Source organism: Harmonia axyridis, chromosome 1, assembly GCF_914767665.1.
Source record: "Harmonia axyridis chromosome 1, icHarAxyr1.1, whole genome shotgun sequence".
NCBI classification, from domain to species: Eukaryota; Metazoa; Arthropoda; class Insecta; order Coleoptera; family Coccinellidae; genus Harmonia; species Harmonia axyridis.
Window position 1 is genome coordinate 43560487 of NC_059501.1, and position 18765 is coordinate 43579251.

General features: G+C 35.1%; 1 long non-coding RNA gene across 1 annotated transcript; it reads right to left on the reverse strand.

Annotated features, from left to right (window-relative positions):
- Window positions 1-9215: 9215 nt before the first annotated feature.
- Window positions 9216-10851, reverse strand: LOC123671450. The gene is made up of 3 exons (XR_006746099.1): window positions 10764-10851; window positions 10579-10694; window positions 9216-9547 (listed from the first exon to the last, which is right to left on the reverse strand). It is a non-coding gene; the product is annotated as an uncharacterized LOC123671450 (long non-coding RNA).
- Between the last annotated feature and the right edge of the window lie 7914 nt (window positions 10852-18765).

Here is an 18765-nt window from a genome sequence, read left to right on the forward strand (position 1 = left end):
CTAGCTTTTGGTAATTAAAAGAATTCTTTTTCATTATTTTTTTTTTATTATCAACCACTGCAGAAATTTTAATTTTATTAAACGTTTGACTTGAGTGATTTGTTTTATTGCTACTCTGGTAGAGGAGTACGCAATTTATTCTTAAGACAGGCATATCTCTACCTGGCGCGTATTATTACCTCCCATCTAATTTTGAAGAACTCACTCCCATCTTCACTGAGTGTAGTCGCGAGCCGAATTTTAGGCTTGTGACCGGCTTACTCAAGGTCGACACGTCACAAATTGGCGCCCAACGTGGGGCCCAAAAGTCTATTCTATCTGACTTGCAATGGTTGATCGGTCTTGTCGTTATTATTGATATTTTTCGTATTCCGTTAGTTTTCAAATCTGCCTTGTTATCAATTTTTTCTGTAGTGTCGATTTCCGTTGTATTTATTGGCGCTGTCAATATTTTGTATTTTTGAGGTTAGGTAAGATTGTGTTTTTAGTATTTTGTTAAGTATGGAGGGGCGAATGGACGTGAATCGTCTTGATAAAGATGAATTGCGTTATGAATTAGCTGTAAGGGGTGTAGGTAAAGTGAATACGGTTGTTGAGATGAGAAAGAGTCTTAGAGGTTATTCGAGGTTAGAAAAATCGGGAATTAAAACCAAGTATCCTCCATATCCATATCGGTTCGAAGATGACTTAAAGGTGATAGAAAACTCGATTTCGTTGTTTCAAAGAGAATTATTAGACTTTTCGGGTGATGAAAAGAGTCCATCTTTTTTTAAGACATCTACACGCTTGGTACATTTATTTAAGCGAGCGGTAAGATCTCAAGCGCTCTCAGAAGAAGAACAGGTCCTCCGGTCAGGATATTTAGCGAAAATAATTGAATTACAGGCGGAATTAGGATCGCGAGCTAGGAAATATCGGAGATTATCGCTGCAAACTCAGTCACCTTTGGAGTTGAGCATGCTGATGGATACAGCTGGTATATCTGAGTCGGATGACAACTTACTGGAGCAGGGCATTGTTGAACCTTCGACCAGCCCCTGGTCATCCCCTATTCTTCTTGTTAAAAAGAAGGATGGCTCGTACCGATTCTGCGTTGATTACAGGAAATTGAATGCCGTCACAGTAAAAGATGCGTATCCTCTCCCCTATATTAATTCCACCTTGGATCGGCTCCGCAACGCCAAGTTCTTGTCCTCTATGGACATAAAGTCGGCATATTTTCAAGTGCCCTTAGAAGCATCCTCTCGCCCTTTAACTGCGTTCACAGTACCCAATAGAGGTCTGTTTCTGTTGGAGTCGTGGAATAATTAAATGAAAGGTTTAATTTATATTCAACTATATTTTCTATTTCCAATACTTTGATACACTTTTATTACAGCTATTCTCTCAGTCGTCATACGTACTCTACAAACTTCGTCTTAATAATGATCATTAAATTAGTTGTCAATGTCATTGTCATTGAATAGAAAACAGTGTTACCAATCATATAATCCAATAAATCCAAGATTAAATATTTATCATAAATAACACACCTCCTTAAATCTATAATCTTGATTTCTTACACTAAGCTTTATTAATATTTTCAGAAGACTAGACTAATCCTAATTCTATTCTATTTTTTAAAAACTTGTTCTTATCTAAACTTTTAGTTAACATATCTGCTAAGTTATGTTTCGATTCAATCTTTATAATGTCAATTATACCCTTTTCATAATTTTCATTTATGTAATGATATTGTACTTCGATATGTTTGGAATTTTTCGTAAAATTGCCGTATTTAGCAATGGCAACTGCTCCTGCATTATCTTCATACAATTTGATTGGTTCATAAAATTTTACATCAAATGATTCAGCCAACAAGTTTCTGATGAAAACCATCTCTGTCACTGCTTCAGACATAGCAACGTATTCTGCGAAAGTTGAACATTTAGTAACTGCATTTTGCTTATGTGTTTTCCAGAAAACCAAGTTCCCAAATAATCTAACTACAAAACCTGTGGTAGATTTTCTATCTACGTTATCGCCTGCGTAATCAGAATCTACCATACAATCAAGTACTTCTGAGTTAAAATTCTTATAGTACGTTAACTTCAAATCTTTAGTCTTGTACAAATATTTTAAGATTCTAATAGCATATTTGTAATGTGTTCGGTTAACAACTTTGATATCGACTTAGATAATTTACACTGTATGCTATATCTGGCCTAGTGCCTGTACTAATATATAATAATTCACCTATTAAATTCCTATATTTAATGCTATCATCTGTTTCACTAGCTTGTTCTAATTTCAAGTTCGTTTCCATAGGAGTATCATACAGCTTAGTATGTTCTAAATCATATTTCATTGCCAAAGATTCAATATATTTTGTTTGACATAAGGTCATTCTATTCTTATTTTCATTATAATCAATATCCAAGCCAATATAACGTTTAATTCTTCCTAAGTCTTTCATTGCAAATCTTTTCATTAAACTAGCTTTCACCTCAATTATTTTAATTTTATCTTTACAACAAATTAACAGATCATCAACAAATATCAGTATATAAACTGGATCTTTGTTTGTATTGTTTACAAATAAACAGTGATCATAGTTACTTCTAACGAAACCAAGTTTTTCAATGAATTTGTTAAAACAGTCATACCATGCTCTAGAACTTTCCCTGAGACCATAGAGAGCCTTTTACAATTTATAAACTTTATTATCCGCAGTTTCATAACCTTTTGGTTGATTTATAAACACTTCTGACTTAATAACACCATTTAGAAATGCAGTTTCAACATCCATTTGTTCTATGAATAATTTATTTTCACAACTGAATGACAATAAAATTTTTAATGTTTGCATTTTTCCTACGGGTGAATAAACATTCTCAAGAGATTCCTTTTGCTGGAATCCTCTCACAACCAATCTAGCTTTGTAGACATTATCATTTTTCTTTTTAAAAACCCACTTTACATCAATAACCCTTTTATCTTTTGGCCTATCAACAATTTGCCATGTATTATTTTTCATTAGGCTATTCATTTCAGAGTCCATTGCGATTTGCCATTTTTTAGAATCATGAGAGTTTGTCGCCTCCTCGAAAGTATTTGGTACATTTGCATCAATATAATTTACATAAACAAAATGCGATACTGGATTACCATATCTAGAAACCGGACTTTTCTTTCGTTTTGATTTTCTTTCTACCACAAGATCATTTGGATTATCATTATGACCATCAGAAACAGATTCAGTCGCATCTACACATTCTTCAGACTCACTTTTAACTATTATATCATCTTTTATATTTGAATCATTGCTATCATTTGAATCCCTATCATCCTTATTATCAAGTTTTTCTAAACAAATAAGTTGAGTGTTTTCTTCGACTACCTGAACATGTCTAGCATTAACGATTTTATTATTTACTAAAACTCTGTAACCATTCTCATTGTAACCTACTAATACTCCTAATTGAGCTTTATCATCCCATTTACTACTTCTTAAAACTTCTGGGACCCTGACATAAACTCTACTTCCATAAATTTTTAAATGCTCTACATTTGGTTTGATACCGAAAAATATTTCATAGGGAGTTTTATTCTCTACCGTATTGGCAATTGTACGATTTTTTAAATAAGCCGCCGTTTTAATAATTTTAGGCCAATACCTTCTGTGAATTTTAGCTTCTCTCATTAAACATCTACCTACATCCATAATGGACCTATTATATCTTTCCGCTACTCCGTTTAATTCATGGACATAAGGTGGACATGGTAATAACTCGATTCCTTTTTGTCTTATGAAATGATAAATGTCTTTATTTAAATATTCTTTGCCATTATATATATATATATATATATATATATATATATATATATATATTATCGCACTGTAATTTCTTTAATCTTTTATTAAATTTATTTTCTACTAAATTAACAAATTCTATGAAGCACTTTGCGGTTTCAGCTTTACTTTTTATACAAAAAACTCTTGTACATTTACTATAGTCATCGATAAATGTCAAAAAGTACTTTTCACCACCATAACCAGTTGTGTTATGTGGACCATTCAAATCAGTGTGAATTAATTCTAAAATTTCAGTTGTCTTTGTTCTATTATTCTCAAAAAGTAAATTTGTCATTTTGCTTTGTATACAATTTGAACATTTCATTTCCGTACCTTCAATCTTGTCTGGCAGACCTTCAACCAGTTTATTATTAATCAATTTACTCAAATAGTGAAAATTTACATGACCGAGTGCTCTATGCCATTTCTCTTTATCAGTCAATTTCGTTGTATTCACATATATTTCATTATTACCATGACAGAAATAATTTTCATCATCACTAAAGTTTGATACGAAGCTTTTAATGCAATAAAGATTATCTACTTTGTTAGCGACAGATATTAATTCTCTTGTCTGATCATAAATTTTTGCATATTCATTTTTAGCTACTATAGTGCAGGTTTTGGTAATTTTTGAAAAACTTAATAGATTTTGCTTAATGCTTTTTACAAAATAAACATTTTTTAAATTTATATGCTTATGACTATAATAGTTCTCAAAGTAAATTTTGACAGTACCTATTTTAGTTGCCTTTAGCATTTTACCATCTGGTAATTTCACATCGATAGGAGATTATAAATCTACATAATTAAGAAAAAATTTATCATTATTTATGATGTGATCAGTACATCCACTATCTAGCAACCAGTTGATTACACTATAATCACAATCATCATTTTCATTACACCTCACCTGATTTAATTCGAGACTAGATACTTGCGTTGTCCATGATTGTGATGGAGAATTTTCCTGCTGAGTGTTCGACAATTCACTTCTTGGGTGATCTCGACCTCTGCCTCGACCTCTGTGGAAACCAACTCGGTTGTAGCCTCTTTGGGATCCTCGCTGCCCTTGACTGGTTTGGTATCTTCCTCTGTGATTTTGCTGCCCTTGACCATACTTCTGACCATGCCAACAGTCCTTCTTGAGATGACCAGACTTTCCACAAATGAAACATAATGCTTTAGTCTTAGTTGTAAATGTACTCACGTTGGTCTTCTTGTCTGCTTCATCAGTAGACATGTTTTTTTCTTTTATTTTAGATTTGACATAATTCACTGTCCTGTTTTCTTCTGGAATTACATCGATAAAATCTCCAATATAGCTGTAACCTGGAGGTAGAGCCCTGAGTAGGTATCTCATCTTTTCTGATTCGTCTATCTTTCCACCAGCTGCCTTGAAGTCATTTGTAGTTCTTTCAAAATCAATAAAAAATTCTTCGAGGGTGTTGTAGTTGATAAGCTTAATTTCTTCAATCTTTGCTCTGTAGATTATTTGCATGGCTGTGGACTTTGTCAGGTACTTCTTGTCCAATCTTTCGATCATTTCACAGGCAGTTGTACATTCAGCGATATATTCCTATTGTTTATCGGAGATTGTGCTCATTATTATAGTCCTCGCTTTTAAATCCATTTTCTTCCACGTTGCTTCTTCATCTTTATATTTAATAGGCATTTTGGTAATTGAGGGTTCGTGACATTCTTTATATTCCAAGAGGGTTAATAACCTTAATTTCCAGCTTGAATAATTTGAGCCATCGAATATTGGTATTATAATATCTTCAATTCTCGCTTGTTGAGCCATTTCATTGATGAGGAAGTTTTCTATTTCGTCAAGTAAAATTTTACTGCGTACTTATAATACAAAGTGAGGTTACCTTTCACGTGTTCGTGATAATTCAGCTTTCTCACTATATTTCGCCAATCAACCACGCTCTGCTACCATGTTGGAGTCGTGGAATAATTAAATGAAAGGTTTAATTTATATTCAACTATATTTTCTATTTCCAATACTTTGATACACTTTTATTACAGCTATTCTCTCAGTCGTCATACGTACTCTACAAACTTCGTCTTAATAATGATCATTAAATTAGTTGTCAATGTCATTGTCATTGAATAGAAAACAGTGTTACCAATCATATAATCCAATAAATCCAAGATTAAATATTTATCATAAATAACAGTTTCAATTCCTCCGTCTGCCTATGGGACTATCTAATATTCCGGCTACCTTCCAGCGTTTGGTTGACAGAGTTCTTGGTCCGGATTTGGAACCATATGTGCTTGTCTATTTAGATGACATAATAATAATTACTGAAACCTTTGAGAAGCATGTAGAGGTACTAAAGGAGGTCTTTAACCGCCTCCGAGCAGCTAATTGAACGGTTTCAAAGAAGAAGTGTCATTTTTGTCGACCGGAACTCTTGTATCTAGGTTATGTAGTGGATTCAAAAGGTCTAAGAATGGATCCAGCGAAGGTTCAGGCCATTTTGAACATACCAGTCCCCACTTCTGTTTCGGAGGTTCGACGTATACTGGGTTTGGCTTCATGGTACCGGAGATTCGTACCAAACTTTGCGGATCTGACTCCTCCCTTAACGGAGCTACTCAAGAAAAATCAGTCATTCAGATGGAGTTCCCAATGTGATGAGGCTTTGATTAGGTTGAATGAATGTTTGATTATTGCCCCTGTTTTGTCTTGTCCGGATTTTTCGAGGTCGTTCACCATTCAGTGTGATGCGTCCGGTTATTGGATTGGTGCTGTCTTGACTCAGCAACAAGAGGATGGAGAAAAGGTGATATGCTATCTTTCCAGGTCTTTAACCCTGTTAGAACGCAATAACACCACCACGGAACGTGAATGCCTTGCCGTTCTATGGGCGATTGAGAAACTGCGACCGTATATTGAGGGGTCACATTTCTCGGTTATCACCGATCATGCTAGTTTGCTCTGGCTGGATCGACTGAATTCACCTTCTGGAAGATCAGCCCGGTGGGCCATCAGACTTTAACAGTATGATTATACCATTATCCATCGTAAAGGTAAAGAAAACATCGTACCGGATACTTTATCTAGGTCGGTACCTATCATCGATACTGTTGATACTCCTCAGAGTCATTCCTTGGATTTGTGGTATGACAAACTTCTAGGAAAAGTGACTCATGCCTCTCACCGGTTCCCATCCTGGCAAATTATTCAGGTTAAGCTTTTGAAAAATGTAACATCTCGAATTCCCGAACTAGCCTCTGACTCTGATTACTGGAGAGAAGTTGTTCCGCTTCCTCAACGAAAATCATTAATTAGGCAGGTCCATGAAACTCTACTTCATGTGGGAGTTTTCAAAACATATAGTAAGTTGGCACAAAGTTATTACTGGCCAAAGATGCGACATGACGTGGCTTCGTTTATTCGCTGCTGCAGAACCTGTCATGCCATCAAACCAAGCCAGGAGAAGCCTGCTGGCCTCATGCTCTCCAAACAGGTCTCAATTTCTCGACCATTCGAGCTTCTGTCTGCGGATTTGGTTGGTCTTTTACCTCGGTCTCGCTCCGGTAACCAGTATATATTCGTCGTCGCGAATTATTTCAGCAAGTTCCCTCTTCTTTTTCCACTGCGTACGGCTACCGCGTCAGCCATTGTGAAGATACTGGATACACATGTCTTTCCTGTCTTTGGGTGTCCCAATTCCATCATTGTCGATAATGGCGTACAATTTCGGTCTAAAGAATTTGTTAAGTTTTTACAATCTTATAATGTTACCATTCAGTATACCGCGCTATATCATCCCCAGGCTAATTCGGTCGAAAGAATTAATAGGGTTATAAAAACCATGTTGAGGTCCTTCCTGTCAGAAGATCAGAGAGGTTGGGATAGACAGTTGGTTAAACCAGCTTGGGTTAGCTATTCGTTCCTCAAAGCACGAAGTCACCGGTTACTCTCCAAATTTTATTGTTTTTGGAAGGGAAGTTTCGTGTAAGGGTGAAAATACTAGTCCTGATCAGATTAGTTTCGACAGGTCTGCCTTGACTAAAGAACGGAAAAAGCATTCACGAGAATATATGGTGACGTTAAGATTAAGTTAGCGAGAGCGTACGAGGCTAATAGTCGAACTTATAACCTTCGACGTCGGGATGTCCAATACACTGTTAACCAGTTGGTGTGGAGAAGGAATCAGGTACTTTCGGACGCCGCTAAATATTTTACAGCTAAGCTGGCACCGAAATATGTTGGACCTTTCTTGATTTCAGCACGGGTATCCCCTTGGACTTATGAACTACAGGGTGAGGACGGTAAATACCAGGGAGTTTGGCACATAAAGGACTTGAAAGCTCATCCACCGGATCAACTGACGGATGAACAATTGTCGGACTAATTTTCGCTGTTTTTGTTTGGGTTAAAGGATGGTTAACCCTTGCCTTGAGCATAAATTTACTAGGGTGGTCACTACCCCCATCTAGTGGTTGACATATGCTTAACATCTTTTGTTTCGTCAGATCCACGATAGCAACATGCTATATTGTCCATCTCTGTTTTACTTTGGTGATATTGGACATTTGGAGTTAATTCAAGTGTGACAATTCTGGTTTTAGTTGGGTCGGTATTGGAGTTTTTGCTGGTGTCGTTTTCTTTAGGATTCATTGAAGTGTTGTCGTTATTTGGTTTACCGTATTTGGCTTTTTGAAGTTACTGGCAGAAAAAAATTTTGACCCTTCTGGTAATTTTTTTTTTTTTAAAGTAAGGGGGGAATTGTAACGGTTCAATTTACACCATTGGATATTTCGGTTGGTAATGCGCCCTCTGGAGGTTGATTGTTGATTCAACTCGGAATATTCCGTATTAATATAAATTTGAATTTATTATGGAACAGTTATTTACGAATATCATTACCGTGGGGATATATTTTATAATTTCTGGATTTCTTGTATTATTTTTCTTCTGTGTGGGAAGTTTCGTTTGACACTGGTATAGTTTATGGTTAGGAATGAAATTGTCAGAGGTTATCGGCGATTTGAGATAATTTTGAAAGAGATTTTTTTTTGGAAGAGAATTTGACTTGAATTGGAGAATATATGATCTCGAATCATCCTTGTTATAGGCGATTATTTCTTCAATTTGAGTAATTCCCTGTTTGGTTTATGGTATTGTGAATATTTCTGGGAAATACGTTTTATACGTGATTATGAAAGTTTTCTTCCACAAGGCCCATCTCTTGTATTGAATTTACTCTGAAGATCTGAGAGGATTCGCTTCCCGGCGATTAGTTCGAACAACTCCCGAAAAAGTTATTAAATATAAAACTTATATTGATTATCAGAAATTAAAAAATGATTTAAAGGAAATTGATTGGCACGAATTGATGAAAAATAAAGATGTAGACTCATTCGCAGAATTGTTTATTGATTTATTAAAACATTACACACAGAAACATACAACAAAAATTGAGTTGAGCCATAGGAAATCTGGGAGAAGCAACTGGATCACTCAGGGATTACTAAAAGCCATAAACAGAAAAAACTATTTATACAAGGAAATGATGAAATATCAATACAATACTGAGTTGAAACAACAATATACAAGATACAGAAATATTTTACACAAGTTGATCAGGAATGCTAAAAGAGATTACATGAACACCTTTGTCACGAAATACACTTCAGCAACAAAATCACTTTGGTCTTACGTGGATAACCTCTGCGGTAGATCCAAACCTGCAACAGAAATAAAATCTATCATTAATAATGAAGGACAGGAAGTAACCAACACGGAACAAATTGTAGAGGAATTCGGAAGATATTACAACGAAGTAGGTAAAAAGCTAGCAGATAATATACCTTATAGTTTAGAAAAGAAAGAGGGTGAAATTTTTTGTAATGAAACATTTTTTCTATTTCCAACAAGTCCAAATGAAGTGAAAGAAGTGATACAAAAACAAAAAAACGGAGGATCTCCTGGCATTGATGGAATTAGATCAGAACTGCTGAAAAATATTCAAGAGGAAATTGTTGAACCCCTTGTATTAATGACCAATATGTGTTTCGAGTCAGCTAAGTTTCCTAGAATTCTCAAAGTGGGGGTCATCAAACCAATTTTTAAATCAGGAGATAAGGACAAGATGACAAATTATAGACCGATATGTCTTATATCGAATGTAGCCAAAATTGTAGAGAAATTATTGAAGATCAGAATTGTCAAGTTCCTAGAAAAAAATAAAATTATATCTGAACACCAGTACGGTTTCAGAGAAGGTAAATCGACTGAAGATGCGATTAGGAGAATGATAGCGAGGATATACGGTTGGTTAGATGGTAGAAAAACTGGTCTGTGTGTCTTTGTAGACCTTGAAAAGGCCTTCGATACTGTTTCACACAAAAAACTTTTAGATAAACTCTACCGAAACGGCTTCCGGGGTAAATCATATGAATTATTGAAAAGCTATTCAACTGATAGAGTCCAATTTGTAAAAATAAAGGATTATTCTAGTAAGGTGAGGAACATCGAATGTGGAGTACCCCAAGGAACAGTGATGGGACCGATATTGTTCTTAGTTTATATGAATGGTTTATTACAAATGGAGAAGAAAGGTGAGGTTATATCAGTTTTGCGGATGACACTGCCATATTGTACGAGGGAAATTCTTGGCAAGAACTGAAATCTGAGTCTGAAAAAGACCTTTTCAAAATAAAACAGTGGTTTGAGATGAATGAATTAACAATGAACGTAAAAAAAACAAAGTACTTACCGTTTACTTCCTATGAGTCAGGTCTTCCGAACTTGGGTCCTCTGAAAGTCAACGATTGCACAATTATACCCGAAACTGACTCCATCAAGTATCTCGGCATTACCATCGATAGACATCTAAAATGGAACTTACATATAGACAATTTGGTAAGAAAACTTAGATGCCTTCTATCAAAGTTTAGATACCTTAAAAAGTATTTGGAAATAGAAAGGCTAATGCAGATATATAATGCTCTATGCCAATCGCTGATAAAGTATGGAATTATTGCCTGGGGTGGAGCTTACGAATGTCATATAAAAAGAGTAGAAGTGGTCCAGAAATGGTTGCTCCGTGTAAACTACGGAAAGCCCCATTTGTTTCCTTCAGACGAATTATACTTCTTATCACGGGCAATGAATCCTCAACAGTTATTTGTATCCCAGATATTAACGGCCATCTGTTCTAGAAGAATACAACTCACATTAAGACAAACCGATTGCAGTTATGAAACAAGAAGTAAGATAATTCACGTGATTCCTAGAGCAGAAAAGCGAATTGGACAAAGATGCTTCACATACCTGGCTCCACGCATTTATAGTATGATCCCGAAGAACCTGAAAGACATAAGACACAATAAGAAACAACAAATTATGATAAGGAAATGGATTTTTGAAAAAGGAAGAAAATATATTCAATCCATAATCAATGGTTGAATCATGGATGAAACCTCATATCCAAGAATTCCTGCCTACCTTAGATCGGCCTCTAGATGATGCACCGGTAATCCTCAACTGCATGTCACCAAAGTTACAACACTAAAGAGTCATCACTGAGTTCTCGACACTTCAAGTTATCCTCATTTTGATATGATTCGATCAATTCCATTATCTATTCAGTTTTTATTCAGATTTATTTCAAATGTGGCTATTGTAATATTGTTCATATGTTAATTGTATATCGCGTACAGGCTTCAGCCTCTGCGATTTATGTTTATGTCACAATAAACTATTTAATCTCCAAAAAAAAAAAAAAAAAACGGTTGAAATCACAAGAAGAATATCAAGATCCTTTTCCCTCGAACAACAACTGAGAGGTATAAATTCCTTTTTATTTTGTGAACGATGTCTTATAGTATTTTATTAGGGTCCTAGTGCCTGGATATCTTTGAGCATCCTAGTGCCTGGTAAGAGTCTGGTTGAATTTGAAGAATCCTACTGCCTGGTTACGTTCAGGAATTCCAAGTCTGGTGTATAGTTTGGTTGGAGTTTATGGTATCATTTTCTGGTATATGGTGGTGAATTTCTGGTGCAGTTCTGATGTATGGTACATTCTGATGTATGGTACATTCTGATGTATGGTACATTCTGATGTATGGTACATTCTGATATATGGTACAGTTCGAGTAGATAGTATATTGCTGGCATATGGTGTAGCTCGAGTAGATGGTACATTCTACGTATAGAGATCTCACCGTTAGATTTGCTGTCAAGTCAACCTTCAATATTGATTTCGTATCAGGTAACCGGTGCTTGCACTGGCTTTAATGAGTATTGTGTTGAAATTTAACTTTGTAAGTAACGATTTAGTGTACTGATAGTAAATCAGTCATTTGAATAGGAATTAACGGTTTTAATATTAATTTTCTATCCATTGATAGTTATATTGTAAATATATTGAATAAAGGTTGTTTAATGCTTGTTATATACTGTCGAAATTGTAAACAGTTTGCGGTGAGGTGCACTTCACTAACTGGCCATTTATTTTAACAGATATAATACTTGTGTATCCCTTCAGGATTTGTAACTGGAATTTATTATTACTTTATTCAACCGGCTATTTTATACCAGCCAGTTATTGCAACCACTGTATTTGTATATTCCTTCAGGATCTGTGGTTGAGTTCAATCTTCTTGTTCAACTTGGTTATTTTGTCTGGTTTATTATCTGGTTTAGTTGGAGTTTGTTGAACTCCGTTTAAGTTTAGTTTTGGTACTGAAGTTTTAGGTTTAGCCTAAGCCGAGTGTAGGCTGATATAAGGATTCTGTTTTCAGGATCAGTTTAGGTATTATAGGTTGTAGGAAGCCCTTCTGGCATTTGTTGTTGATTATAGTTTTTAGGAAGCCCTTCTGGCATTAGGTGTTGTTATAGTTTACAGGAAGCCCTTCTGGCATTTGTTAGTATTAGGTTAAGTTTTTGGGAAGCTGTTCTAGCTTTTGGTAATTAAGAGAATTCTTTTTCATTATTTTTTTTTATTATCAACCACTGCAGAAATTTTAATTTTATTAAACGTTTGACTTGAATGATTTGTTTTATTGCTACTCTGGTAGAGGAGTACGCAATTTATTCTTAAGACAGGCATATCTCTACCTGGCGCCCATTATTACCTTCCATCTAATTTTGAAGAACTCACTCCCATCTTCACTGAGTGTAGTCGCGAGCCGAATTTTAGCCTTGTGTCCGGCTTACTCAAGATCGACACGTCACATAGACCAATAAAATTGGGCTTTTGAGTCGTTTCTATACAAACGCAATAAATTAGCACATACTGTCAACGAAGGCCATTTTGATTTGAATTAAGTCCATTACTAGAATTATTGAAATTTGTGCAGTTGTAGAAAAAGTATAGTGTGCAAAATGTGGAGAAAGTAATTTTCTCGCGAGTGTGGAAGTTTGTGGCACGAGCCTCAAAGGCGAGTGCTCGTATGTGTTTTACACAAATTTCCACACTTGCGGAAAAAGAAGGACTTTCCCCACTTCTTGCACAATATACTATTAAAAGATGTTTTTTCTTGTCTTTAATTTTTTTTTGGCCATGGCTTGTTTTTTTGGCATTTAAACAATTTTTTGGTGTAGGTTGGAGACGGAAATTTGACGTTCTTAGTTTTACTTTACTATGAGAGGTGAGGTTAGTATGAATATGAGAATGATTTATGAATGTATGATTTTGGTACAAGTTTTACAGCTTCAAAGTAGGAGATTTTTCAAGAGCTATGATGTTATGATATGTAGAGGCACGGTTACCAGAGCAAAAGAAACGTTTGAGATTTGATTTGTTAAGGGAGTCTAATTCATCGTGTTTTTGTCATAATTCCGACATCTTTTAGACTCGGTTGGAGTGTCACAATTTGTTTTAGTGTGACCATACCTGAGGCAGTTGTATAGTATATCCAAAGTCACTCGGAGGAAGTCTGAATATTTCGATTATACAGAGGTTGTCCCAAGTTTCCAGAAATTCCTTTGGGGCCAGTGAATTTTTTGACTAACAATACTTTCAAATGAATCCCGGTATTTAGCGGATCGCGGTATCCATTTCAAAGGGACATGTGGCCAATCTTTTTTATGGACTAGTCGACTAGTTCAAGTGACTTTGGATAACACTGTACAGGGTGGGCAAATAAGCGAGGTAAGCGGCTATATCTCAGGATCCACTCATCGTAGAGACTTTTTTCAACCAATTTATCATTAATATATTTTGTTCTCAATCAACAAGATATTATCTCTCAGACGAGATCTAATTTGCTCAAAAATGTTGAGCCAAACTGAAGTTACAGGCATTTCAATCAGTCAGATTTCTCCCTTTCACCTACCCTTAATTGATGTCGTAAAATGGAAAGTGACAATTCAAAAAGATAAAGAATTTTCCAAGGATTACAGTGATGATATTTTTCCTTCAACTTCATATGAAACATTTCCGAGTAAAATTCATTTTTCTACTCGACGGTAGCTATTACGCCCCCTAGCGGTAGAGGTAAGAACTCCAAAACAATTTCCAGTGTGTTTTCTTGTACACTTTAGTGGTAAAAATTTTTACCGCAAGTCTCTACGATGAGTGGATCCTGAGACATAGCCGCTTACCTCGCTTATTTGCCCACCCTGTACAGGGTGGGCAAATTTCGATGTTTTAGCACTACAACTTTTGAACCAGAGGAGATAGACAAAATCTGATACCCACTTCTCGATCTCTTTTTCTGAGAAACTAACTAGGGTAGTATTCATTTTTGGCCACCTTCTTTTGTTTTCGAGTTATAAGCGAAAATTGGAAAAATATCGATATCGAAAAACATTTATATCTCCGCTAATACTGATGATAGAGCTCTGAAATTAAAACATTATACAGGTACTTTTTTACGTAGAATCCAGTGGCGTGCTCGTATCTCCAAAAGGGTTTTTAATTACGAAGCTTTGACCCAAAGTTATGTTTTTTCAAATGGAAACACTAGATTTTTGTGCCATTTTCTGAAAGCTCAATTTTTCCTGATTTCAAAAATATATAACATCGTATGATTCGTAGCAAAATAAATAACAGAAAATGGTCAAAAACCTTTTTTTTCTTAAGAGTCTCAATATTTCTATGGTTTCAACTGTTGATGAGCCTTTCTATAACAAGAGCAGTGTCCTTCCGTCAATCTGATTATTTCTATGCTTTTCACTTATTTCTACAAAATTTGAATCTATATTTATTTTATACAAATAGTTTCGAAAAGATAAACGAACTTGGAAAAAGTTTCCTAGGTAGCTTGAACACAGTTTCAAATATTCATCTATTGAAATATCGAGAAGAGGTGTCGACTGTGCATTGTGCAATTGTTATCATTATTAGGTTAAATATAATTTCTTGTTTGTCCCTTCGTAATTAAAATTTGAGTTCAATCATATATGCATTGTTTCATATGCTGTTTAAAATGGATTGGTACTTGTGCGTATTGTTTCTGGAGACCTATGTAAATAATCTCCTGATACATGCATCTCAATACAACTCTTTCGATTGAAAAATTCGATCTTGTGGTTTCTCCGTTATTTCCAAATCAATTTTTAGATAAAAAATTTATAAAACATATCTACATTCGAATTTTGTAGAAAAGAGTGAAAAGCATAGAAATAATCAGATTGACGGAAAGACACTGCTCTTGTTATAGAAAGCTCAATTTTTCTGTGTTCATCAACAGTTGAAACCATAGAAATATTGAGACTCTTAGGTGAAAAGAGGTTTTTGGCCATTTTCTCTTATTTATATTGATCCGAATCATACGATGTTATATATTTTTGAAATCAGGAAAAATCAAGCTTTCAGAAAATGACACAAAAATCTAGTGTTCCCATTTGAAAAAACATAACTTTGGGTCATAGCTTCGTAATTAAAAACCCTTTTGGAAATACGAGCACGCCACTGGATTCTACGTGAAAAAGTGCCTGTATAATGTTTTAATTTCAGAGCTCTATCATCAGTATTAGCGGAGATATAAATGTTTTTCGATATCGTCATTTTTCCAATTTTCGCTTATAACTCGAAAACAAAAGAAGGTGGCCAAAAATGAATACTACCCTTGTTAGTTTCTCAGAAAAACAGATCGAGAAGTGGGTATCAGATTTTGTCTATCTGCTCTGGTTCAAAAGTTGTAGTGCTAAAACATCGAAATTTGCCCACCCTGTACAGTGCATCCCATTTTGGGTGAGACTGCCAGGTTTCTCGCTTGTTATTTAAGATAGAGCCTTGCGGTTTTCACGTTCCTGTCCTACTTTTTCGTGAAACTCAAGTTGGTCTAATCAGATTTTGCATAACTGTTTCCGTTCAAGAGATACAGGGTGATTTTGGAAATTGATACTTTTCGGACCCCTCCTTTATCTCCGAAGTTATTAGAAATAATGCTGAGGTGAAAACTACATCTGAATCAGAATTTTGCGTAGAATCCAGTGGCGTACTCAATTTTTTTTTTCGGGGTATGGTTTTGAAGATTCAACACAAACCTATATTTTTTTCAATGGAACACCCTATATATCATTACCTCGTTGAATTCGTTATTTTTTTCCCTTCAAAATGATATATGATACTATATAGGTAGGATGGTCAGAAATGTTAAAAAAACACTAAAACATCAAATAATGATGATTTTTTGTTAATGAGCAATGGATTTCCCATATGAAAAAAAGGTTCAATTGGATAATTTTAATTTGTGATTTTTATAAATAGTAGAGTAAGCTAATAAAGATAAGACACTCATCACTAACTTGAAAAATAAAACGTAGGTACCTACCTAATAACAACAAATAAATAATACAAAAATTCATAAACATTGCATGATATCTTACAGCTTAAACTGTTCAAATTACTGTCCATTTTCCTCTAATACGTAATTGACAAAACTTTTCAATACGCCTGAGTGCATTTAATATTATAAAAGGGCGGTTTTGTAAATCCTGGAAAACTGCCTCTGTTGATGCACGAAGTTCTTCGAGACTGTTATGTCTTTTACTGTAGTATATAATATGTATTAGGGAAAATGGACAGCAATTTGAACAGTTTAATCTGTAAGATATCATGCAATATTTATGAATTTTTGTATTATTTATTTGTTGCTATTAGGTAGGTACCTACGTTTTGTTTTTCATATTAGTGATGACTGTATTATATTTGTTTGCTAACTCTACTATAAATAAAAATCACAAATGAAAATTATCCAATTAATCCTTTTTTTTTCATATGGAAAATCCATTGCCCATTAACAAAAAATCATCATTATTTGATGTTTTAGTGTTTTCTTAACATTTCTGAACATCCTACCTATATGGTATTATACATCATTTTGAAGGGAAAAAAATAACGAATTCAACGAGGTAAAGATATATAGGGTGTTCCATTGAAAAAAATATAGGTTTGTGTTGAATCTTCAAAACCATACCCCGAAAAAAAAAATTGAGTACGCCACTGAATTCTACGCAAAATTCTGATTCAGATGTAGTTTTTACCTCAGCATTATTCCTAATAACTTCGGAGATAAAGGAGGGGTCCAAAAAGTATCAATTTCTAAAATCGCCCTGTATCTCTTGAACGGAAACCGTTATGCAAAATCTGATTAGACCAACTTGAGTTTCACGAAAAAGTAGGACAGGAACGTGAAAACCGCAAGGCTCTATCTTAAATAACAAGCGAGAAACCTGGCAGTCTCACCCAAAATGGGATGCACTGTACAACCGGACATATAATGACATATTTCTCATTACTCCGAAAATACCCACTTTATCGGGTGGAAGCTTTCCATGGAACGTAAGTTTACCCAGGGTTCTTTTTTTTAGTTGGCGGGCTCCAATGATTCTTACTCTAGAGTAAGAATGCTTCAATATGTCCTCTTCCGTGATGGTATATCCCACATCCCTAATGACACCTCTACTTGAGACCATCCAGGAGGAAATGAAAACGTCGATATTAGTGTCTTCGCTGAAAGGATTTTCAGAAAGAAACTTGTTGGCATACAGGGGTGTGGTGAATTCAATGGAGATTCTTTTTCTCCTTTTTTTAGATTTTTAACACCTGTTACTCTGCGTCTAGCTAATTCTCATCCAAAATTCATTGGATGTAATTGTCCGCAAAGAGGGGTTTGCGGTCAATTTCAGATGAATTTTGCTACTAATATTGAACAACCAAAAAATTGTGAAATGCAACTTACCCCAACGGGCTGCAGAAGAAACCTAGGCGAATCACCGCTAATCTGGTTCCAAAAAGGAGGTTCCGAGGAAGGGAATTCAGGGGAATTCACCTCCCTTAAGTACCTATGGCTTCACCTGGTTGATGATGAATTCAGGGCACTTCACGAATAGTTGTTCAATATTATTTTGTGCACTAACACTAGTAGAAGACGATGCAGAAGATAGATGAAAATAAATCAAACTTAATTATGATTATTCATCAGAAGATTAATTGATTTGTCTCTTTTGAAACTTTTCTATTTAGCACGTACGATCGATATTGAAAATCTGTTCTGATTCTCCGCTGACAGCCGATACGAAATCAGATTCTACCGGGGTCGTTCGAGAAGAAATACGACCGTAGTTCACGACTGAACAGGATGAATATTACCCATGTTGCCGTCTGCTTTTGACTCAACTATTACTAAGAAAGGACCGCAATCGGCCATAGAATAAGTATGGGTAATTTCTTTCTCCGGTCTATACTGGGGGTTTTCAGAGAGATGGGATAAAAAGAAAGAGAAAGACTGAGAACTAGTAGCCTCTAGAAGCAATTCTGTCATCCTGAAAAATTTCTTTAACACTATTAAACTCCATAAAGAGGAATGCAACATCTACTCGAGAGAATTGGGTTGAGGGCTAGTCCTGAGGATATTTTAAATATTATTTGTAACTTCAGATCGAATGCAGTGGGTGATGTTGGAATTTCTAGAGTTATGATATTTACCAGATTTGTTGCCACCAATTG